A 21,186-nucleotide genomic window follows, 5' to 3' on the forward strand; every position below is an offset into this window, starting at 1 on the left:
CAGCTTGAAGAAAGAATTAAACTAATGTATTGGTACATCCCATGATTTCATGCTTCATTAAGGGGTTTGATGCTCTGTTTTAAAACTAACCAAATACATTACCTTTATAGCATCAATTCCCAGTTTCACAAAACATGCAATTTAAGTTTGAGATATATAGAAAACAATTAACTGCACATTTTGGCGCAAATTTTTGAGTGTGAAATACAATTTCTGTTATTTTGCAAAAACTGTTGCAGGTGATCTGCGGTGGGCTGGCACCCTGCCCGGGGTTTGTTTCCTGCCTTAAGCCCTGTGTTGGCTGGGATTGGCTCCAGCAGACCCCCATGACCTTGTAGTTAGGATATAGCGGGTTGGATGATGGATGGATGTTGCAGGTGATGTTTTCATGTAGTTAACTCTGCCATAGTGATTCTTGGTTGTGCTCAAAAAATAAAAAGTATGTCAAATGACAAATCCAGGATATCATGCAAAATGAAAAAGTTTTCCAAATCCCATCAACCACATCAATAATCTCAGTGCTTTGAAAATATGGTTGATAGCACTTGGATTGGATTCTGCAATAAACCAGTTGCTAACAAAACATGCCACTATTTCAAAACATGAATTATGAAATCAGTGGGATTTCACAGCTGTCATACCTTGTATCAGCAGGTAATCAAGTATATACAGTGCATTAAGGAAATATTCACAGCGCATCACTTTTTCCACATTTTATGTTACAGCCTTATTCCAAAATGGATTCAATTCATTTTTTCCTCAGAATTCTTCACACAACACCCCATAATGACAACGTGAAAAAAGTTTACTTGAGGTTTTTACAAATTTATTAAAAATAAAAAAACTGAGAAATCACATGTACATAAGTATTCACAGCCTTTGTTCAATACTTTGTTGATGCACCTTTGGCAGCAATTACAGCCTTAAGTCTTTTTGAATATGATGCCACAAGCTTGGCACACATTTCCTTGGCCAGTTTCGCCCATCTCTCTTTGAAGTACCTCTCAAGCTCCATCAGGTTGAATGGGAAGCGTCGGTGCACAGCCATTTTAAGATCTCTCCATAGATTTTCAATCGGATTCAAGTCTGGGCTCTGGCTGGGCCACTCAAGGACATTCACAGAGTTTCCCTGAAGCCACTCCTTTGATATCTTGGCTGTGTGCTTAGTGTCATTGTCCTGCTGAAAGATGAGCCGTCGCCCCAGTCTGAGGTCAAGAGCGCTCTGGAGCAGGTTTTCATCCAGGATGTCTCTGTACATTGCTGCAGTCATCTTTCCTTTTATCCTGACTAGTCTCCCAGTTCCTGCTGCTGAAAAACATCCCCACAGCATAATGCCGCAACCACCATGCTTCACTGTAGGGATGGTATTGGCCTGGTTATGAGCGGTGCCTAGTTTCCTCCAAACGTGACGCCTGGCATTCACACCAAAGAGTTCTTTCTCTCATCAGACCAGAGAATTTTGTTTCTCATGGTCTGAGAAGTCCTTCAGGTGCCTTTTGGCAAACTCCAGGCGGGCTGCCATGTGCCTTTTACTAAGGAGTGGCTTCCGTCTGGCCACTCTACCATACAGGCCTGATTGGTGGATTGCAGCAGAGATGGTTGTCCTTCTGGAAGGTTCTCCTATCTCCACAGAGGACCTCTGGAGCTCTGACAGAGTGACCATCGGGTTCTTGGTCACCTCTCTGACTAAGGCCCTTCCCCCCTGAATGCTCAGTTTAGATGGCCGGCCAGCTCTAGGAAGAGCCTTGGTGGTTTCGAACTTCTTCCACTTATGGATGATGGAGGCCACTGTGCTCATTGGAAAGCAGCAGAAATTTTTCTGTAACCTTCCCCAGATTTGTGCATCGAGACAATCCTGTCTCGGAGGTCTACAGAAAATTCCTTTGACTTCATGCTTGGTTTGTGCTCTGACATGAACTGTTAACTGTGGGACCTTTTATAGACAGGTGTGTGCCTTTCCAAATCATGTCCACTCAACTGAATTTACCACAGGTGGACTCCAATTAAGCTGCAGAAACATCTCAAGGATGATCAGGGGAAACAGGATGCACCTGAGCTCAATTTTGAGCTTCGTGGCAAAGGCTGTGAATACTTATGTACATGTGATTTCTCAGTTTTTTTATTTTTAATAAATTTGCAAAAACCTCAAGAAAACTTTTTTCACATTGTCATTGTGGGGTGTTGTGTGTAGAATTCTGGGGAAAAAAATGAATTTAATCCATTTTGGAATAAGGCTGTAACATAAGAAAATGTGGAAAAAGTGATGCGCTGTGAATACTTTCTGGATGCACTGTATATGTTTTGTTTGTTTGTTTGTTGGTTTTTTTTTTTTTATTATAACTTTTCTACGTTCATTTCCACACTAGCATTCCTTATTGGTGAAGTTTGTCTTATGCTATCTGTAGAAAATGGCTATCCTATGCTTGTTTACTCTATATTTGTAACCTGGGGAAGTATTGGGTGGGAACTTACTTAAAAAGTCTTTCTGCTTGCTTCTTTCAGGTATTCCAGGATTGCAGAATTCATGAAGTGTGTTATTGTTAAAAAATATGAAGTTATATTGTAATAATAAATTGAGAGACTATTTAAATATAAAATGTATTTGGTAAAAAAAAATGGCAATTCAAGACCTCCTTTTTGTGTGCTTTATATGTTTTATTTTGTGAATTGTCTGGCTGTAAGTGAAATATTTGCAAGTGGAACATAAATACAGTACATAGTTTGCCCACTAAGATTAATCTCAGTCAAACTTTTTTTTTTTTTTATACAGGACATGTTTCACCACAGACATTTTTGAAAAATCATTGAGCATTATCCAGTGTCATCAGATTCAAGAAATCAAAAGCACTCCAGAGCATTCACCGGTTTTGTCATTTTTAAGTGTCCTTAAAACAACAGATTAAATGTGACTTTTTGAAGTTAAAATATGTGAATCTTCTGTGTTGTGTATATAACTCTTTAAACAACCATTAAAAAAAGAATCTGTTCTTCTGTTTATTATATATTTTAGTAAATGTATTACATAGAATAGTAGTCTTCATGCTCAAAAACCAGAAGCAATTACAGTATAATTTGTCTGAGACCTTGTGGACTAGTGCTACCTCGAATACCTGAAAGCTTGGATAAAATGGATGATCACTGTAGTTGTGACACTTTACGGAGGAGGTGAGGGCAGACACAAAGAGAGATCAGCTAAAGTCACCAGAGATGCAGATTGCTAATAATGGTCAGAGATGAACTCTGTATGCCTGTGAGGTGGATGTCTCCATTTAGCTCATGCTGCAAAGCACTTTCTGAGCCAGAGAACGCAAGTACACAGCTCACCACCAACAGTTCAGCACAGTGCAAGTCTTTGAACCAAGAACCTTTGTGATATGAGTCCATAGCAGTTTAGCTGGTGATAAGGATGGGATTTACACTGTGGAAAGGTGGACTTGTAGCGGTGATGCTGCTTAGAGAGTGTGATTGGATTATATCATTAGGGAAGTGCAGTACTCACACTAGTCAGAGATGGGCATGGCTGATGGATGGAGCTCTCCATTTAACTCTTGCTGCAAAACACTTCCTCTGAGCAAGAGTGCGTAAGCTCTCATTTCACCACAGAGCTTTGAAAATGTATAAACACAAAAATCCTAAGTGAACGAAACAGTAGAGCATATGTACATGGTCAGTGTTAGTGACACACTGACAGTAGCCAAGGGTTATTATAGTTGTGAGTTTAGTACCAAGTGAGTTATTGCCACAGTCACCGGAGCCTCATGCATAACACTGTGCGTAGAATTCACAGTAAAACATGGTATACAAAAGCGGAAATGTTCGTATGCACAAAAAAATCCAGATGCATAAATGTGCGTGTTCGCCAACTTCCACGTTCTTCCGCTACCTAAATCCCAGTCAGCGTGAAAAGTAACATGTGTGCATGCTCCTGCTGCCACTCCCTAGACTCCTCTCAGAGTTACACCTCTTTGAATATGCAAATCAGTATAATTAGCCCTTAAGCTCAGCGTCCTGTGAAAAGGCAATGGCAAAAGCATGAGGGAAAATAGAAGAATTTCAGCAAATGCCAAGTGGAGGCAAGTAAAAAAAACATACTATTTGTTGTTTTAAACAGTGATATAAACAACAAAAGGAAGTTGATCAAGTGACATAGAGTGTCGGAGAATAATAATAAACTCGAAAGCTCAATTTCACAAAGTCGCACAGTGCCCGAAATAAAAAAGTTTTCAGATATTAAAGTCGCCTTGAAAATGATGAGTGTTATATGAAAGCTTATTGGGACAGAGAAAAAATAGGGACGCAGTGTGTAAAAAAGTTTGAAATGTCAACTTTAATCTTGAAAGTTCCACTTTGACTCTCTTAGGGCGGATGTCGACTTTTGTTGACAGGAGGGGTTGAGGGTGCATGTTGACAAAAGTCGACATCCAGGGGTAGATGGCGACAATCAGCTGTTAATGGCGACAAAACGCACTGTTATGTCACGGGCATTCCCTTTCTGCTTGGAGGAAGGTTAGACTCATTGACTTGGTATCTAATCCTTGCTTGTGAGTGAGTTATGAAATGTAACCAAAGGCAAGATGGCATCAACATCTCGCAAGGGAGCGAAGCGAGTGCAGAAAAGAAAATACTCAGCAGACAATGTTTTGCGCGTTATCATTGAGTCAGACTCTGATGTTTCAGAATCTGATTTTCTTGACAGTGAGCAGGAGAGTGAGGAGCCGGCATCAGCTGAGTGGACACCAGCTGATGCCGCCCCAGCTCTCTGGATGCCAGCTAAGTACATTCGATGCACCTATGGCAAGGTTCGCATGGGAGGAATAACCAGACATTGATCCGTGGAAGCCAAACTGGCTACTGGACTTCACTAGATGGCATGGCTTGCTGTTGGACATGACAGATTACCAGCCGCTGGACTACTTCAATCTGCTTTTCAGCTACTGTCAGACGAGACAAACAGCTATGCAGAGCAATTTTTTGAATCACGGGCTGCACTTGCATCGCATTCTCGTTTTTCAAAAGTGGAAACCCACAACAAAAGACGAGATGAAGGGCTTTATGGTATTACAAATAGAGTTGGGACTAGACTGGCGATATAACTTCAGGGAGCATTGGTCCAAACATGCTTTGTCCCCTGGTGGCTTTGGACAGGTTATGCCACGGGATAGGTATGTGCGCCTGCAAAGTTTTATTCAGTTCTGTGATAACCAGAAGCAAATCCCAATGGGTGAGCCAGGCTATAACACCATATATAAAGTTCAGCCCGTACTTGACATTGTGGAACCAACATAACACAATTTTATCAGCCTGGCTGTGATTTATCTGTGGATGAATCTATGATAAAATACAAGGGACGCCTTTTTTTCCACCAATATATGCCAGACAAGCCCACAAAGTATGGCATAAAGGATTTTGTATTGGTAGAAGCAAACACCGGTTTCAGCTTGAAAGTAATTACATATACAGGAAAGTATTCCTTTCAAAGAGAGAACTGTCCCTTGACAAGTCAGGTTGTGCTGGAGCTGCTTCAGGGCTATGAACATTTGGGTCATGTTGTGTACATGGACAATTTTTATACATCACCAGAATTGTTCATGGAGCTACAGAGCAGGAGAATTGGAGCTTGTGGCACAGTGAGGGTGAACAGGAGACACATGCCTTCACAGTTGAAGCCAGACAGGTGACAAAGAGGTGACAATCTGGTTTTCATTTGGGCGGATATGGCATGGCACAGTTTCAAATGGATGACTTTCCTGCAACATATAAGGACAAAAAATACAAACCCAAATCTATTGTGTGCAGCAAGAGACAATTGAAAAGGAGGCACCAGTGCAACCCATATTGTAAGCAGTGCAATGTGGCAATGCATGAAATTGGCTGCTTTGAGAGATATATTTTGCAGGACTTTGCTGTGTAACAGGTACAGTATGTGAAATCATATAGTATGCAGGCTCATACAATATGCAAGACAGTAACATTTGTCAAAAATAAATATTGTTTGTTGATTTCATATGTTAAACCATTATTTTGTGTTTGGTTTTTTTTAATATTTTTTGGAAAAATATTTATCCCTGGGAGAAAAGAAACAAAAAAAATAGCTCTAAAAGAGTTAATCACATAGTTTATTTTGTCATTAAAGTAGAACATCATAAACTTCATCTTAAAATCATTTAATGTACTAGTTTCTCAAATCCCATCTTAACTAAAGTAGCACGTTAAAAACGCTTTGTTTTGTATGTGTTCTTCTATGTGCTCTATGTGTGTGAATCACTACATGCTTCCTAAGCGGGCTTTCTTTTCCTTCCGACAGGACACAATCAATTACACTGATGTTATTACAGCTCTGAATAATTTCAATACTGAGATGTATACTTTAAAACCGTTTTCATGATGAAGGGAATTAAAGCATGTATTAAACATGGGAACACGGTGACGCAGTGATAGTGATGAGCTGGCGCCTCGTCCTGAGATTGTTCGTGTCTCCTGCAAGTTGCTTGCTGCACCTTGCGCGACCTTTGATGAAATAATTTATTGCAGCAGTACTGTCTCTTTAAAACGTACTGACCCCCAATTCCTGTCCTTCCTTTTCTTTCTCCAAATACCCAGTTGCCACACAATCAGCTCTGCAATAGATGTAAAGCAATCGGAGAACGCCAATTCTTCAAAACCTTTAAGGAACATTGAAATATCTTCGTAGTACAGTGAACCCTCGTTTATCACGGTAGGATTCTTTATAAATCGAATATTTTCGCAGTTAGAGTATAGAAAACCTGTTTACGACCTTCTAAATACGTTTTTTAACATTATTAGAGCCCTCTAGACATAAAATAACACCCTTTAGTCACCATTACACTCGTATTACCCAATATATTAGACAAAATAAGAGAAAATAAGACATATTAGACGTTACAAATATCATATTACTAGGCGCACTCGCCTTTTAAGGCGACTGACTTTTATCCTCATCAGGCATGTAAGTGTAGGGAATGGGAACATCAAAGTGCCCATTCATAACATCTCCCGAAAACCTACGTTTTTTTTAATCCCCTCAAGTGCCTGTCCAAAGTCGTACAATGTCAGCCTGAATCTGTACCGCTAAAGACAGAGTTTCATGCACTAAATAAGCTATAGATGAGAATAAGCAAGCACCATCTCCCCTGATATTTACTACGCGGTGAGGCATTTATACTCCATCAACATTAATTATTTCCAGAGACATAATTTTGTCTATTTTTCCAGTGCATCTCGCACAAAAGCAAGGGAACAATGAGAGCACTAGAACTCTGCTCACATCGCGTTGCTTCGTACCTCAAGCCGCAAGTAGTAAGTCTGTAATAAGCGGAATACCCCTACGCTTTGCACTCACGGGACGGAAGGACAATCCCGAACGCTTTTATATAGTAGATTATTGTACTGTACATTTAATTGCACACAAACACACACAGTTCTTACACACAACCACTAACCTATGAAGGCACGACCTCAGTAGGAGAGTCTTCAGAGGTGGTGCAGTATCTTCAGCAGGTGCGTTGTTGTCTTCTTCTGCTGAAGGAGTACTAGGAGTAGGCAGTGGGTGTCTGGGTGCGCGGCTGAAGAACATCTTGATAGGCAGTTGCTGGCGCTGTCTTTTCATATGCGTGAGGAGGCTTTTGTAGGGTATTGCCATCTTTAATCATATCCAAGAGTTTCACCTTCTCCTGGATAGTAAGCATCTTCCTCCGGCGCTTAGTTTTATTGTCAGAAGGCTTAGAAAAAGCAGCACGTTTAGGAGCCATCGTAGGGCTTAAATAAAAGTTCTCAGAAAGCGCATGCGTAGTGACGTAAGCGTGTATGAGAAAAAAATCGCGATAGAGTGAAGCCGCGAAAGTCGAAGCGTGATATAGCGAGGGATCACTGTACATGTTTAATTATACTATCCATCTATCCTTCCACTGTTGCGCCAGAGCCTTGCTAACACTGCGATACCATGTCCTCACGTTTAATTATTAACAATATAGATTTTTTAAATTAAGTTAAAGTTTTATCAATATAATAAACATTTTGCTGCATTTCATCTTAAAAATGATATCGTTATCGTATGTAAATGCGCGCTAAAGTGGCTCAGGTTGTGCAATATTATAACTCTCAAGTTTACAGTGAGGTAATTGTACTTATAAGTACAAACAGTTCTACAAGGAGCACTTGATGGACTGATTGAATGCATTTATAGTTCTTGGGATGAAACTGTTTCTGAACCGCGAGGTCAGTACAGGAAAAGCTCTGAAGTGTTTGCCATATGAGAGCAGTTCAAATAGGCAGCGTGTGCTAGATGCTGTATAATAATAATGTTACTCCGATCAGCTGCTGTAGAGCTGTGATTCCACACTCAGACACAGTGATATAAATACTCCGAGTGGTGCAGTGAGAGTAGTATGGAAAAAGTTGATCCGCTGTGGCAACCCCTAAAGGGAGCAGCTGAAAGAAGAAGGTGCAGTGAGAGTAACGATGCTAAAGCAGCTATGGTTTTTAGAATAGTTTGGCCATTCCGTGGACCATTGCATTGTTACAGGTTAATTACGATCAAATACCTTACGGTAATAAACAATATGTGGTTAATTTCAGTGTATATGATGAAGCCATATCAGGGATGTGTACCTAAAAAAGAAAGGGAAACCACACTGGAACAAAAGCACTGCTTTGACACTATGTGCCGCCAGTTTGCAAAACCAAGAGGAGAACTTGCGTACGCCAGGGTTTGAGCTACCCTGAAAATGTACGTGGTTTTACGCCAAGTTTAGGTTTTATACTTCACGATTTGAGCATGGAAATGGGAGTACACAACATTTTTGTGCGTACGCACTGTTTATACATGAGGCCCCAGGTCCTCTGAACACTCACTTGGTACGGTTGAAATGAAAAGCGTAATATTTACATGCTTAGTTGGTACAGTAATCACTGCAAAGTGTTTCATAATTTCTGAGAAAGGTACTGTCTTACACATATAGGTTCGTTTTGGAAAATGTGTAACCTTAGTAAACTGGGATGTACAGTATAATATCAGGGTTCTGCTATATATGTATAATTAATTATCTGAGGGTTACTGGAGCAGTTGGAACTTAATATTTTAAAAATATATAAAGCATTCATTTTTGTCTGCAAATACTGTGCAGATGGAGGGTTTTTTCCTTGTTTGTGGCAGTGTGGTATAGTGGTTAAGGCTATAGACTTCAAACCCTGAGGTTATGGGTTCAAATCACACTACTGACTCAGTGTGGCCATGAGCAAGTCACTTCACCTTCCTGTTTTGTAATTAAGAAAAACAAAAGAAATCTAACCATTTAAATGTAATTGTGTCTCTCCAAATATTCTTAGTCACTTTGTATCAAGGTATCAGCCAAATAATGAGTAGTAATAATAAATTCAAATTGGGGTTTACAAAGAATATGATTTTTTATAAACTACCTGTCTTATTTATGTACCGGATATGTTCACTTACAGTTAAATTCTACTTCAAGCCACTAATTAAAATTCAAACATAATGATGTCATCACAACACAAATTCTTTTAATTTACAGGAATGCTTTTAAAGTTGCTGTGAAAAGAGCAAAATTTTTAAATATGGTTTGTCAGGGGAAAAAAATCATTTGATTGACATGTTTGTGTAAATTGCAGTCAAACCCATAATTTAGAAATATGGCTCCTGCATAAATAACTACAAAGTGAATAATCTCATCATTTCTTTAACTTACTCAATTGACAGTTAATTGATCACAACTTTGCAATTCAAAGCATGCCAAATCCAGTGTTTTTATGTGTAATTCTGTAATGGCACAAAAGATGCAATGGTGGAAAACTTTATTTTTTGCCTTGAAAGAATAGCAGGATTCTCACAATTTAATGCTGTGCCCTCCATAATGTCTGGGACAAAGACACATGAGATAAAGTGCAATGTGCACTTTAGTCACATGTGAATTGTAATTTTAAACTGTGGTGCAGAGGGGTAAATCAAGGAAAAATATGTCTTTGCCCCCAACTTTATGGCACCATATGTTAATCCAAGTGTAATTTGTAAGTGGTAAGACATCCCACAAAAAAAATTCAATCTCTGGAGGTGCATCTCAACATGTAGCTGAAACTGAGGCAACTTTTCTTTCTTTCTGCCTGCCTGCACTTGTACTTGCTGCTTCTGACTTTTTTGTGCTACCTCATGTGCCACTCAATAATTCCTGACTTACTACTGGTGGAAGATAGATAGATACTTTAGATGGTGACCACTTTGTCTAATCAGTTCCTGTCCTGTTATGTCACTCTGTTTGAAAATGGTTTTAAACATCTGTCTGCCAAATGAAAAACACAGGTAATATCATACATGCGCTACAACACTAGTCCTGTGATACACTGAATTGTCTTTTTGGGACATCTGACAAAAAATACAATAAAAATAACTGTGTTGCTTTTATTAAACTGGCACATTAGAAACTGCTTTGAAAAAGCTATAGGGACTGGGTCAAGGCCACAAATACAAGTTTTTAGTTGTGTAATTATACTAAAATTTGCAGGTCAACCTAGTTTAGTGAATGAATTTAATTTGCTTAAGTGAACATGATGTGGTTGAACAGGGTTAACTTTGGAGGGAAGTATTATATCTAATAGTTTATTTTGTATTGAAAAAATTGTGCCAAAGCTTTTTATGATTTGCTTAAAGTTTTTAGGAGGCTTTCTGTTGACTGAGCTGGGTTTAAAAAATGCTCAAACAGTTGAAAATAAAACTCTTGGATTTACTGCATTATCATTTGTAGTTTTAGAAAAAGTAAGGCTGCCTCTCTAGATGGACACATTTTTTGTGTTCAGATATAGGTGGCTGCTGTATGTCATAGTAAACTATTAATTTAGCTTTCGCCCATTTATGCTTAGCTTTGAGGCATTTTCTCTTAAGATTATACACTCTGAGTCTTGCTATTTTGGTGCTGCAGGACTTCTTAGTTTTTTCTTGGCTACTATGTCAGCTCCAGTGCCATCAAAATAACATGCTTAATATACTGCTCTTTATTTGCTGTCACCAATAATTTCTATGTCAAATAAATTGCAGAAATGGTCAGAAATACACATATCCTTCACCTGCCTCATGTCGGTTTTTAATCCTTTTGTAATTACTAAATCCAGCATGTGTCCTCTGTTATGTGTATGGTTGCAGATATACTGACTAAGATCAAAAGAATTCAGCAAGTTAATAGCTTATCTTGCTTTGGGGTCACACTGATTACAAACAGAAAAGCTGAAATCACCTACTATTAGGAACCTATCATAAATAAGTGGGGTTTTTTTAGATACTACATTAATAAAAGACACAAATTATACTTTGGAGGTCAGGATACACAAAAGACATCAAAGTACCAAAGCTGAAATCTTAGAGTTTATACAGTTTAAATGGCTCAAGATAATACTTGCCAAACCACAGCCTCTCTAACCTTGATGAAAAGAGTAAACAAATTTGTAATTTTGAGATGCTCCTTCATTTAAAACTGCAGCACTGTCAATTCTAAACCATGTTTCATCCAGTGTCTATTTTAAAGTCAGTGATAAGATGATTATTGTAAAATGACTTACTGGTTAACACTCTAATGTTAAGTAAAGCCATATTGAGGGTCTTGGGAAAAGAGCACAGCTGCATCAATGTTTTAGGGCAGCTTGAGATAGCAATTAGGTTATTTGCATTATTACCAGTTTGTCTGAATATTTTAGATAAACTATGATCAGTTATTTTAGTTCAAATATAATACACATCTATAGGCCAACTTACTGCAAAATTATTATATCCTAACACAGGTTTACAAAATATATTAGGCATAAAGCTAAGCAATCATCAATAACAAATTACATTTGAAATAAAGAAAAGAACTGAGGACTTCAGCTCCAAATCTGTTTGGATTCAGGCCTTCACATCTCAATAAACACTGTGTCTTCCAACTCTCAGAAAGCTCTTGACAAAGTGTTTTGAGGCTAAAAGTCAGCTGTAGGTTTCATCAGATTGTCTCAGAATGGCTAGCAGTCTGGAAATTATGATTCTCACAGCCAAGATTCTTTCCTTCATGATTTGAATAAAGGTTGTGAAGTTCATCTTCAGAATTGTCAATCTTCCATCTGTCAGTATAACCAGCTTGTAATAGTATTGCCTCAACAGTTCTGTTCTTTGCTTCTCGAAGACAGTCAGGACTGTTCTTTCCAGATCTTGAACTCTTGCACTAATAAAACAAGACATAAGAGTTATGCAATTAGGTGAATGGAAGCTCAGGTGGTGCATAATCGAGTCTCCACTAAGTACATAACCACTAACAGCAGGTATGGTGGTGGATCATGGAAGATCGAAACAAGTATGAGTGGTAATGAATGCACAAGAAATCAGGAGCAAGCTGGACTTGGGAAAGGTTTGTGCTGCCAAAACTCCCAGATTATGTTGTCTTCATTGTCTTGAGCAGGAGCAGGGGTAAAGTTGACTCTGCCTGGGGTACAAGGGGCTCCCATACAGTGTTTGTTCCTGAATTAAAAAATTTTTTGTTGTTGCTAAAGCACCATGCAACACTTTTTTCAGGTGGGTTTTTTAATTGTTTTTGTGATTACATTTTTATTGAAATACAAAACTCAACATTTTAAAGTAAACTTATTCTATTTTGACAAGAATTGGAATAAAATAAAACTCTGACATAGACAACTGCCTGCTGAGCACCAAAAGACAGATACAGGGTGACACAGAAAATGGGAACTTTTGAAAAACCCAATAAAAATAGAAGAAATCCAACAAAAAGATTTTATTGACAGCAATTGAACCATTACAACTTGCCTTTTAAGAGACAGTAATCCAAATTATCAATGTCTGAAAATTACGTCCTGTAGATGGCATCCTCCTGTACGTATGCATTCTTCCAATCTGCTGTTGAGGTTCCCCATTGATCGCTGCAACATCTCAGCTGGGATACCACGTATTTTGTCATGAATTCTTTGTTTTAATCCATTCAGTGTCTTTGGCCGAGTCGTGTAGACCCTACTCTTAAGTTATCCCCACAAGAAAAAAATCACAAACAGACAAATCCGGTGATCTTGAGGGCCAGGGAATGTCACTGAATCTTGAGATGACACAGTTACCAAACAATTCTCACACAGCTGCCATTGATTGCCTTGCAATTGATGACTAAATTACTAAATGGCGAGATTGTTTACAGCTCAAGGTCTCTGTTCCACAGTGCTGCCAACTGTACATGGCTTCACTACGCATTTCAAAAGTTCCTGTTTTTCTGTGTCACCCTGTAGAACCTCAGGTCACAACTCATCTGTGCCAGGCGCTCTGCCAGTTTTCCTTGAGTTCATAGCATCTTGCAGGACTGCCTTGATAGTGGAAGAGTCAAGACTATTAGCCTCCAGCCTTTTAATCTGGGAAGGGGTAAACTGTTAAGAAAGGAAGGAATATATTTCATCTGAGGAGGAACAGGAATTTTCATGGAATAAATCGGAGGATTTACTAATTTATAATGGGCCAGGGGTGATGATGCCAGAATTATTTTTAATGGCAGAGATGGACACAGATGCCTGGCAATGACATAACTTAGGTGTTTGGCCCTTGAAATGTAATATATGGTATAGCTGTAGTGGATCTTAAACTCTACTTTTTGCAGCAGCAGAGAATTTAGCTTGCATCTTGTTATGGAAGTCAATGATTTGTGGTCCAGACCTAAAACAGAGAGGAGTTGTTTGTTAAGAGTAGATAGCTGCATTTCTAAATCGTGAATCTTTTGAAGGCATGCTCATACTACACCAGCAGAGGAACTAATAGGGAAATCCCTTATGGCACCTTTAATGGCCAACCAGACATAAGTGGGGTCATTGACAGAGTTAGAGGTAATAGTTTAAAAGTTGTCCAACATAAAGGACAGTTTATTAAAAAAAATTGGAATACCTTAACAGAGTCTTATTTAAGTGCCATCTTGCTGCACGCTTGAAGAGTTAAGGCAGATGCGCACAAGAGATAATGCAGCAATGGTCTGACAAGGAGACCACATCCATGCTCATGTCAGTGATAGCAATGGCAAGTGACTGAGAAATAAGAATATAAATCAGCCTGGACTGTGTTTAAAACATGGAGGGAAATAACAGAACATTTCAGGAGAAGGATTCAGCAGGTGAAATTAGGTTCAAGTTAGAAGTAAGTTTGTGTAGGGAATGGGTATAGGCACATGATAAGAAAGAATGACTAGAGATCCTATCAAGAAGGGGATTCATGTTTGCATTTGCATCAATTCCTAAAACATTTTAAAAGACCTTACACTGTTAAATTTGATTTGTTATATATGGAAATAAGTTTGACTTGCATGCCATGAGACCATACAGAGAGCAGAAACTCACCCTAATTCTGTTAGCGTGTAGCATAATCTACCAAATTCATCATAACCAGAGTCCAAAATTTTAACCTGCAGATTATGGCATGCCAGAGTAGCCACACCAGATGCAGCAGACGCCAAGGCCAATACTTTGAAATACCTGCTTTACAAGTTGGCCATATCACACCCCATCAGCTTGGTTTCTGTAACAGAAATATTGGACTTTTTTTGCTGAGGAAAATACAAAACAGCAGCCCTTTTCACGTTTGAACCAAGACCTTGAACATTCCAAGGAGCAATTGTTAAATTAGCATTATACAAGATATGATATAGAAGATGATTAAAAATAAAATATAGTAAAGGGGAATAAAAAGAGAAGTGCAGTGTTAAGTAGCCATCCCACCAAGTCACTGGACACTTTCAAAGAACCAGCCCAAAACTGTCAAATCTGCACAAAAAAAAAAACAAAACCCATACAGACCTGACACCCTTCCACCTCATCCCACTGCACTGCATGAGAATCCTGCAAGGAAACATAAGTTAGAACTTACTGTAATGTTCTAATGTGGTGATGTCCCACTATCAGCAGTGTTATTTAGCTGTATTTATTTATTTGGAGATATCTTGCCACAGACTGAGCTGGAAGGGACCGGCGATGGCATGGATCACCCAAGATATTGTGATGCAGTATCTGTTCTGATCAACAGCAAATGTAGGAATTAAATGGGGAGTGAGGTGGGCAATGAAAATTTGCCACTTTCCAGTGGCATATCTGAACTGGGCAGGGCCACTACCAACACCCTATGTGAATCATTGGCAAGGTGGAAGTGAAGTTGTGTTGTCAGAGTTGAAGGTATTGATTACCATACTCGGCGTGAAAATGTAAATAATATTAAGGAAAAAATTAATTTACCAGGAAGACACAGCAGAATAGACAAGCTGAACTAAGATGTACAGTAAAAGATCAGTTGTACGTTTAAGTGATAACTTTGATGTAAAGCGAAAAGAAAATCTAGCAACAGTTAATGGAAAAATACAGGAACATGTGAGAAAAGTTTAGAATAAGATCAGAGTACTTTGTACCACTTGGAAGAAGTTAAGGAACCATTAACAACTCACATTAAAGAAGTACAGTAGACCCCCGCAAAGTCGCGTTTCAGAGTTTGCAGCCTCAGTCATTCGCAGATTTTTCCTTAGAACCTATCTAATAATTGTTAGCGGAAACCGCAAATATCCACTGCAATTTTTATGGCATTTATCATGGCAATACTGCACTGCAGAGAGAACAGGAAGCAACTGTAGAGGAAACTGTGGCTTGAGATAGTGAAAGTAGCCAATAGAATTTGAAACTGCAACTCCCAGCAGTCCCTGTAGTGGCTCTGATTGGTCTTCTGCTAAGCATGCTGGGGTTGTTGGGGTCAAAGGATGTCAGCGCGGCTTTTAAGAAGGGTGCTGGTGACCAAAAGCAAAAAAAAAAATTTTGGAATTTGTGTTACAAGTTCCTGTCTGTCTGCCTTCTGTTGGGTTACCTGTACTTATTCATTTTGTCCTGGATCATTTCGTGTGTTTGGATTGTCTGCCGTCTGCCTGTGTACGTGAGGACTGTAAGTGGATTCATGGCCATCCTGCAAAGAAAGGAGCGCTCCTGAACCTGTCTTCACCATTCCAGGAACTAGCAGTAGGACTATCTTTACATTCCCATTCAATGTGCGGATCTCTGGACTATCTATTTTCATCATTACATTTCATCCGTTGCCATTTTTCATGAACGTTTTTTATGATTTAATGTGTTTTTTGTTTGTGCTTTGTTGTATTTAATGTGTAATCGCCATAAGGGGAAGAGGGGTGGTATCGTTTTCATTTATTTCATTTGTTTTAATTACATTCTTTATTTGCTGTTTGATTACCAGTTTGCTTTGTTTTTGTCTCTGTTTGTGAGTACGTGTGGGTTGGCGGTGTGAATCTTACTGGCACCAGACTGCTTTCTCTTTGCTGCTGATTGACTGTGATGCATCCCCAGCTGAGTGTTCTTGTGTTTTCCGTTTTGTTCCTCTTAACCCTTAAACCGCCACAACCAGCTATACATTAGTTGTTTCCCAGTGCCATTTGTGAGCACGCAGGAGCTGATCAGTCAGTGCTGTACATTTGTTGAGCAGCCAGCTTATGACCACTGCCAGCCCCTTCTGAGCAGGAGGGCTGAACGCACCCCTAGAAGTCATAGACGCTTCTCAATAAAACCTTCTTAAAAAACACTGATAGACTACTTTCACATTGCTTCCTTACTTGCTGGGCTTACTTGCGGCTGCTCTGTCGCGACGCTATGCATACTTAAAAGCATGAACAGCACCTGTCCTTTTTGGCTGATTGCTTTGTTTCTGTCTCCTCCCCCAGACGTCCTCTGCTCCTGTTGGGGGTCCCGCTCCCGTTGTATTCCTCTATGATGTTTATGTATTCTTTAATCGAGAACTAACTGCATACTGAGCTCATTTTTACTTCTGAAAGAGACATGTTTGTTTGAATAAAGTTTCTGTCTCTACAATCTCCTATGTTTCTGTGCAATTCTGTGGCCCAAGCATGATGCCCTCTAGCACTGCAGCCTCACTGTCCCTGGGATTGAGCCGCTGTACTAGACTAGCCTGCCAGCTTCAGCGCTTACCTCTGTGTGCTTGAGTGCAGCCAGTTCAAGCGCAGTTGGCTCGGTTATTTACTGAGTTTCATCCATGGCGTCAGTTTCACTTTGTACATATTGTTCCAGTAGTTGTTTAAATAGTTTTTACAATTCGTTAGCAATGTGTGAAATGATTAGTATTGCAGTAATTGTGATGAACTTTGCATGAAAAAAATGTGTTCCATTAAACTTACACTTTTTCTTTGTGAGTTGTGACGTTTACTTAAAGTGCAGCAAAAAAGTATTTGGCGTCCAGGGATGCACTAACCCCCAAGTATGTGGCAGTTTAAGGGTTAAAGCCCCAAGATGCCACCGAAACGCCCTGCACCTTCTAAGGCTTCTGGAAATGAAAACATGCTTGCATGAATTATAGTACATATAGCAGGAGCATCTGTATTTTACATTCTAGCACTGTGGGTGACATATCAGTACAGTACTGTACAGTATGCAGGTTTACCTTTACATTCTTTTTTTTTAGGTAATGTATTAAGCTGAGTTTGAAATTAAATTAAGGTGTTTTAGGAGCATATTTAGGGTTTAAACTATAAAAATAGGCATTTTTTTTAACCACATCCAAAATTCACATTTTTTCACAATTCACAGGTGCTCTAGGAACGTAACCACCACAAATTTTGGGGATGTACTGTATAACAATTGATATCAGCTGCAGACAAAAAAGCAACTGCTGTGGAATTTGAATGTAAAGTGCTTTGTGATAAATTAGCAGTGTTTGAAGATAGATGCAGAAGGATAAACATCATAGTCAAAGGGCTTCAAAGCTGAATTATTTTCCAAAATAATAGAAGACTTTAAATCTGACAATGAACTGTCAGTTGTTTATCACATACATGGATCGAATGCCTGATTGTCGGATTTGACAAACTACAGGATAAAGAAAATTTGATATTGAATCTCAGATGAAAGAAAAAGTTATATTTGAAAACAGCAATATTCAAATTTTCAAGATTTCTCTCCTTCAATAGCTGTAATACAAGCTGCATTCTACAGCATCAAACAGTGCTTACACAATGCTGAAATCAGATATAAAAACAGCCTATTTGTTTCCAGCTAAATGGAAAGTAATAGTTGAATCTATATGTTTAATTTTTCCAAATAAGTAGAAAAATAGCTAAAAAAAACTGATCCTAATTACTTTAAAATTTGAACGTGAGTTATATCATGTCTTGGCAATGCAAAGAAGAATGCTCTTGCAACCACATCTATATTTAAAATAAGTTCTTTTTGGTCACTTTTTCAGCTACTATATTTAATTTTATTTTGTTAAATATAAGTATATTTAGGTAACCATTAAGTAAGTAAAAGAGACAATAGAGGTAATACAAGCATACATGGGGGCTTGTATGTTTATAGGCATATGCATGAATTTACATGAGCATAACCTTTGTGTGTATAATATATATATATTGTGAGACTTATAGTGAGACTTGCCTGGACACCACCAGTCGGAGACCACATCTTTATAAAAAGTCACACGTTTATTCACCACAATAATAAAGCAAAACACCACACAATGCACTCAGCAATAAATTTCCCCAATAAACCTTCTTATCACAGTCTTGAGCCAGCTCCCTCTCCCAACTCTAGCTCCCAGACTGTAAGGAGGCGGCTCCTTTTATTCCTGCTCAGATGTGCTCCAGGTGGCTGGTGACGATCTTCCGGCAGCACTTCCTGGTGTGGCGGAAGTGACGGTTCTCCAGGTCCTATGAGGCTTGAGGTGCCCCTTGGCGGTGGCCACGGGTCCTTATGGGTTAAAATCTCTTTGTCTCTTTCCCGTGGTCATCTGTTTGGCCAGGGCGGTTGCCCCCCTTGTGACCCAGAAGCTATGGCAGCCTCCCTGGCTTGCTACAGTGCCACAGGGCTGGAACATGGAAGCTCAACAATGCCAGGGAGCACATGGAGACCAACTGAGTCCTCCTCTGTAGAGCTAACTCCACACCCAGAAGTGTTGCCGGAGGGAGACTGTGTTTTTTTATAAAACAGGTGTTTTATAAAAGAGGTCCCCTCACTCCATTCGGAAACCCAGAGTTGGGAGGAAGTGGACGAAGCTTGAGGGAGGAGTGGAGGTGGAAAAAAAGAGTGAAGAGAAGAAAGGACTGTATATTTATTCTGCTTGATGCTTTGTACTGTACTGTGCTGTGTTGCGGGGAGCAAGGGAAAAGGGGTTCCCCACTGCATTAAACGTGTACTGTGCTGAACTTGTGGGCTCTGTGTCTGTTGTGTTAGGTGTTTGGGGAGTGACGTGCCCCATCATGTCCACAAGTGGCATCCCAGAATGGACTTCATGGCTTTTGGTTGGCAAGAGACCCTTATTAAATTTTATTTTCTTGTAGCCATTCCCAACACACACAGCACAACTGCACACACACACAGTAGCATGACAGCATGCGCTATAGCAAGCCCAAGAACCACACAAGACTCACTGAAGTCCTGTCCTATCCAATATGGGCAAGAAGACAACCGGGAAGGCGGCACTAAAGATAGGGGTGCCAACACAGGGGAAAAGAATGGCAACTAGGGGCATTGCGTGCTGCCGGAAGAAACCTTGCAGGAAGTATGCACCAGAGGCTTTGTTGAAAAACCCTGGGAATGTTTTTCTTCTTTTGTGGCTGCATACCTCCTGGATGGCACAGACCTGGAAACCAGTCGACCACAGAATGCCTCCCCCTAGGAAGACCACACTGACCCTGGCTTAGACTATTCAAGTCAAAAGGATACTGCTGCCCTGTTCCTGAATAAGGACAAGCTGCACTGCTTCAAAAGTGCAGCAGAGGACTGGAGTCTGCAAGGTTCCACCAACTGTCTGGACCTCAGATTGCTAGTTGCCTGCTTTTCTTTAGGGATGGGGGAGGTGAGGACGAATTTGCTGCCTCTGGAAAAGTTAAGGAGGGATGGTGGGTGACAGAGTGGTGCACATTATGCATGTGGAGTCCAGCTGATTTTACTAATAATTTTGATGTACGGGAGCTGAAGAGGGTCCTTCAACCCATACGTTCTTTATTGCAAATCATTGTTGGTCTGAAGACAATGATCATGGAACTGGAGAATACCGCAATGGTGCTGTTGGAGAAGGTGTATTTGTATCTGTGGCAACTGGGAAGTGAACTTCCTTCCAGGCTAGACACAGTGGTGCAGGTAAGTGACACTGGTACCACACAGAAAAAGAACTCTGCGCAAATTGACCCCGCAGTGTACTTAGGGGAATTGAGTAGTACAGAGCATGACACAAGATAAAGCTGTGATGGCCAATTGCTTGGGAGTAGCATCTGCTGTCGGGAGTGCCCCAAGGAAAATGCTGATGCTGGGGAGGACAATTGGGGACTGCTGAAGATGGATCAGTTAATTGGCCCCGTCATCCAGGTGCCCCCTTACCACCATAACCCCACCTCCAGAAAAAGCATTGATTGATACCCAAAAAGCAATAGGGTTGGAGCTAGTGCTGGGACTCTGTTCATCACATAGGGAGATCCACATTGTTGCCACACCCCAGGAAAAAAGGGGACAAGTAAAGAAAAGGACAAGTCTCCTGACACTGCAGGATGTGAGTCTGTGCAGTCACATGTGCCTGGAGGCTTCTCTCCGCGCAGGTGGAGGGATAAGCCGACCTCACCTTGGCGTGGAGCAAAACAGGACACTCCATCCTATTTTCAAACCAGTGGTGCACAGGCACAAGGAAAGGGGTGGCTGTGGTATGAATGCCGCCAACCGGGTCATGGCTGGAGACATTGTCCATACAGGAAACACAGAAGACAGTGCTAGCACAGCATCTCCTTGCCACTCTGTTGTTTCTGTTTTTCAGGAACTTTGAACTTTGTAGACTAGAATGTCAAAGGTCTAAACCATGATGTGAAGAGAAAAAAATGTTTTTTCCTATGTAACAGGCCGAATGCTGAGATAGTATTTTTACAGGAGAGTCACTTGATAAATACAAAACAGTTTCAATTAGATTGGCCAAATTATTCACTCCAGCTAAACAAAGAAAACCAAAGGTGTGAGAATCTTAATACACAAAGCAATCTCATTTGTAGCATCAGATATATTATCTGACCCTGAATGGCACTATGTTATGTTGCTAAATACTTTATTTAAGCCTAAAGTCATTTTAATGAATAAGTACCATTTGTAATATGGATGATAGAGATATAATCCAAAATTTAT

At 39.9% G+C, this 21,186-nt stretch overlaps 1 protein-coding gene across 6 annotated transcripts in view; it reads left to right on the plus strand.

Annotated features, from left to right (window-relative positions):
- prpf4bb (pre-mRNA processing factor 4Bb) overlaps positions 1 to 2,967 on the plus strand; it is a 155,573-nt gene extending 152,606 nt beyond the window's left edge. For all 6 annotated transcript variants that reach the window (XM_039753328.1, XM_039753332.1, XM_039753330.1 and 3 more), the window contains one exon: positions 2,771 to 2,967. The gene's annotated coding sequence lies outside the window, so the exon portion shown is untranslated. The remainder of the gene's footprint in view (positions 1 to 2,770) is intronic.
- The last annotated feature ends 18,219 nt before the right edge of the window (positions 2,968 to 21,186 follow it).

Source organism: Polypterus senegalus, chromosome 5 (genome assembly GCF_016835505.1).
Source record: "Polypterus senegalus isolate Bchr_013 chromosome 5, ASM1683550v1, whole genome shotgun sequence".
Classification (NCBI taxonomy): Eukaryota; Metazoa; Chordata; class Cladistia; order Polypteriformes; family Polypteridae; genus Polypterus; species Polypterus senegalus.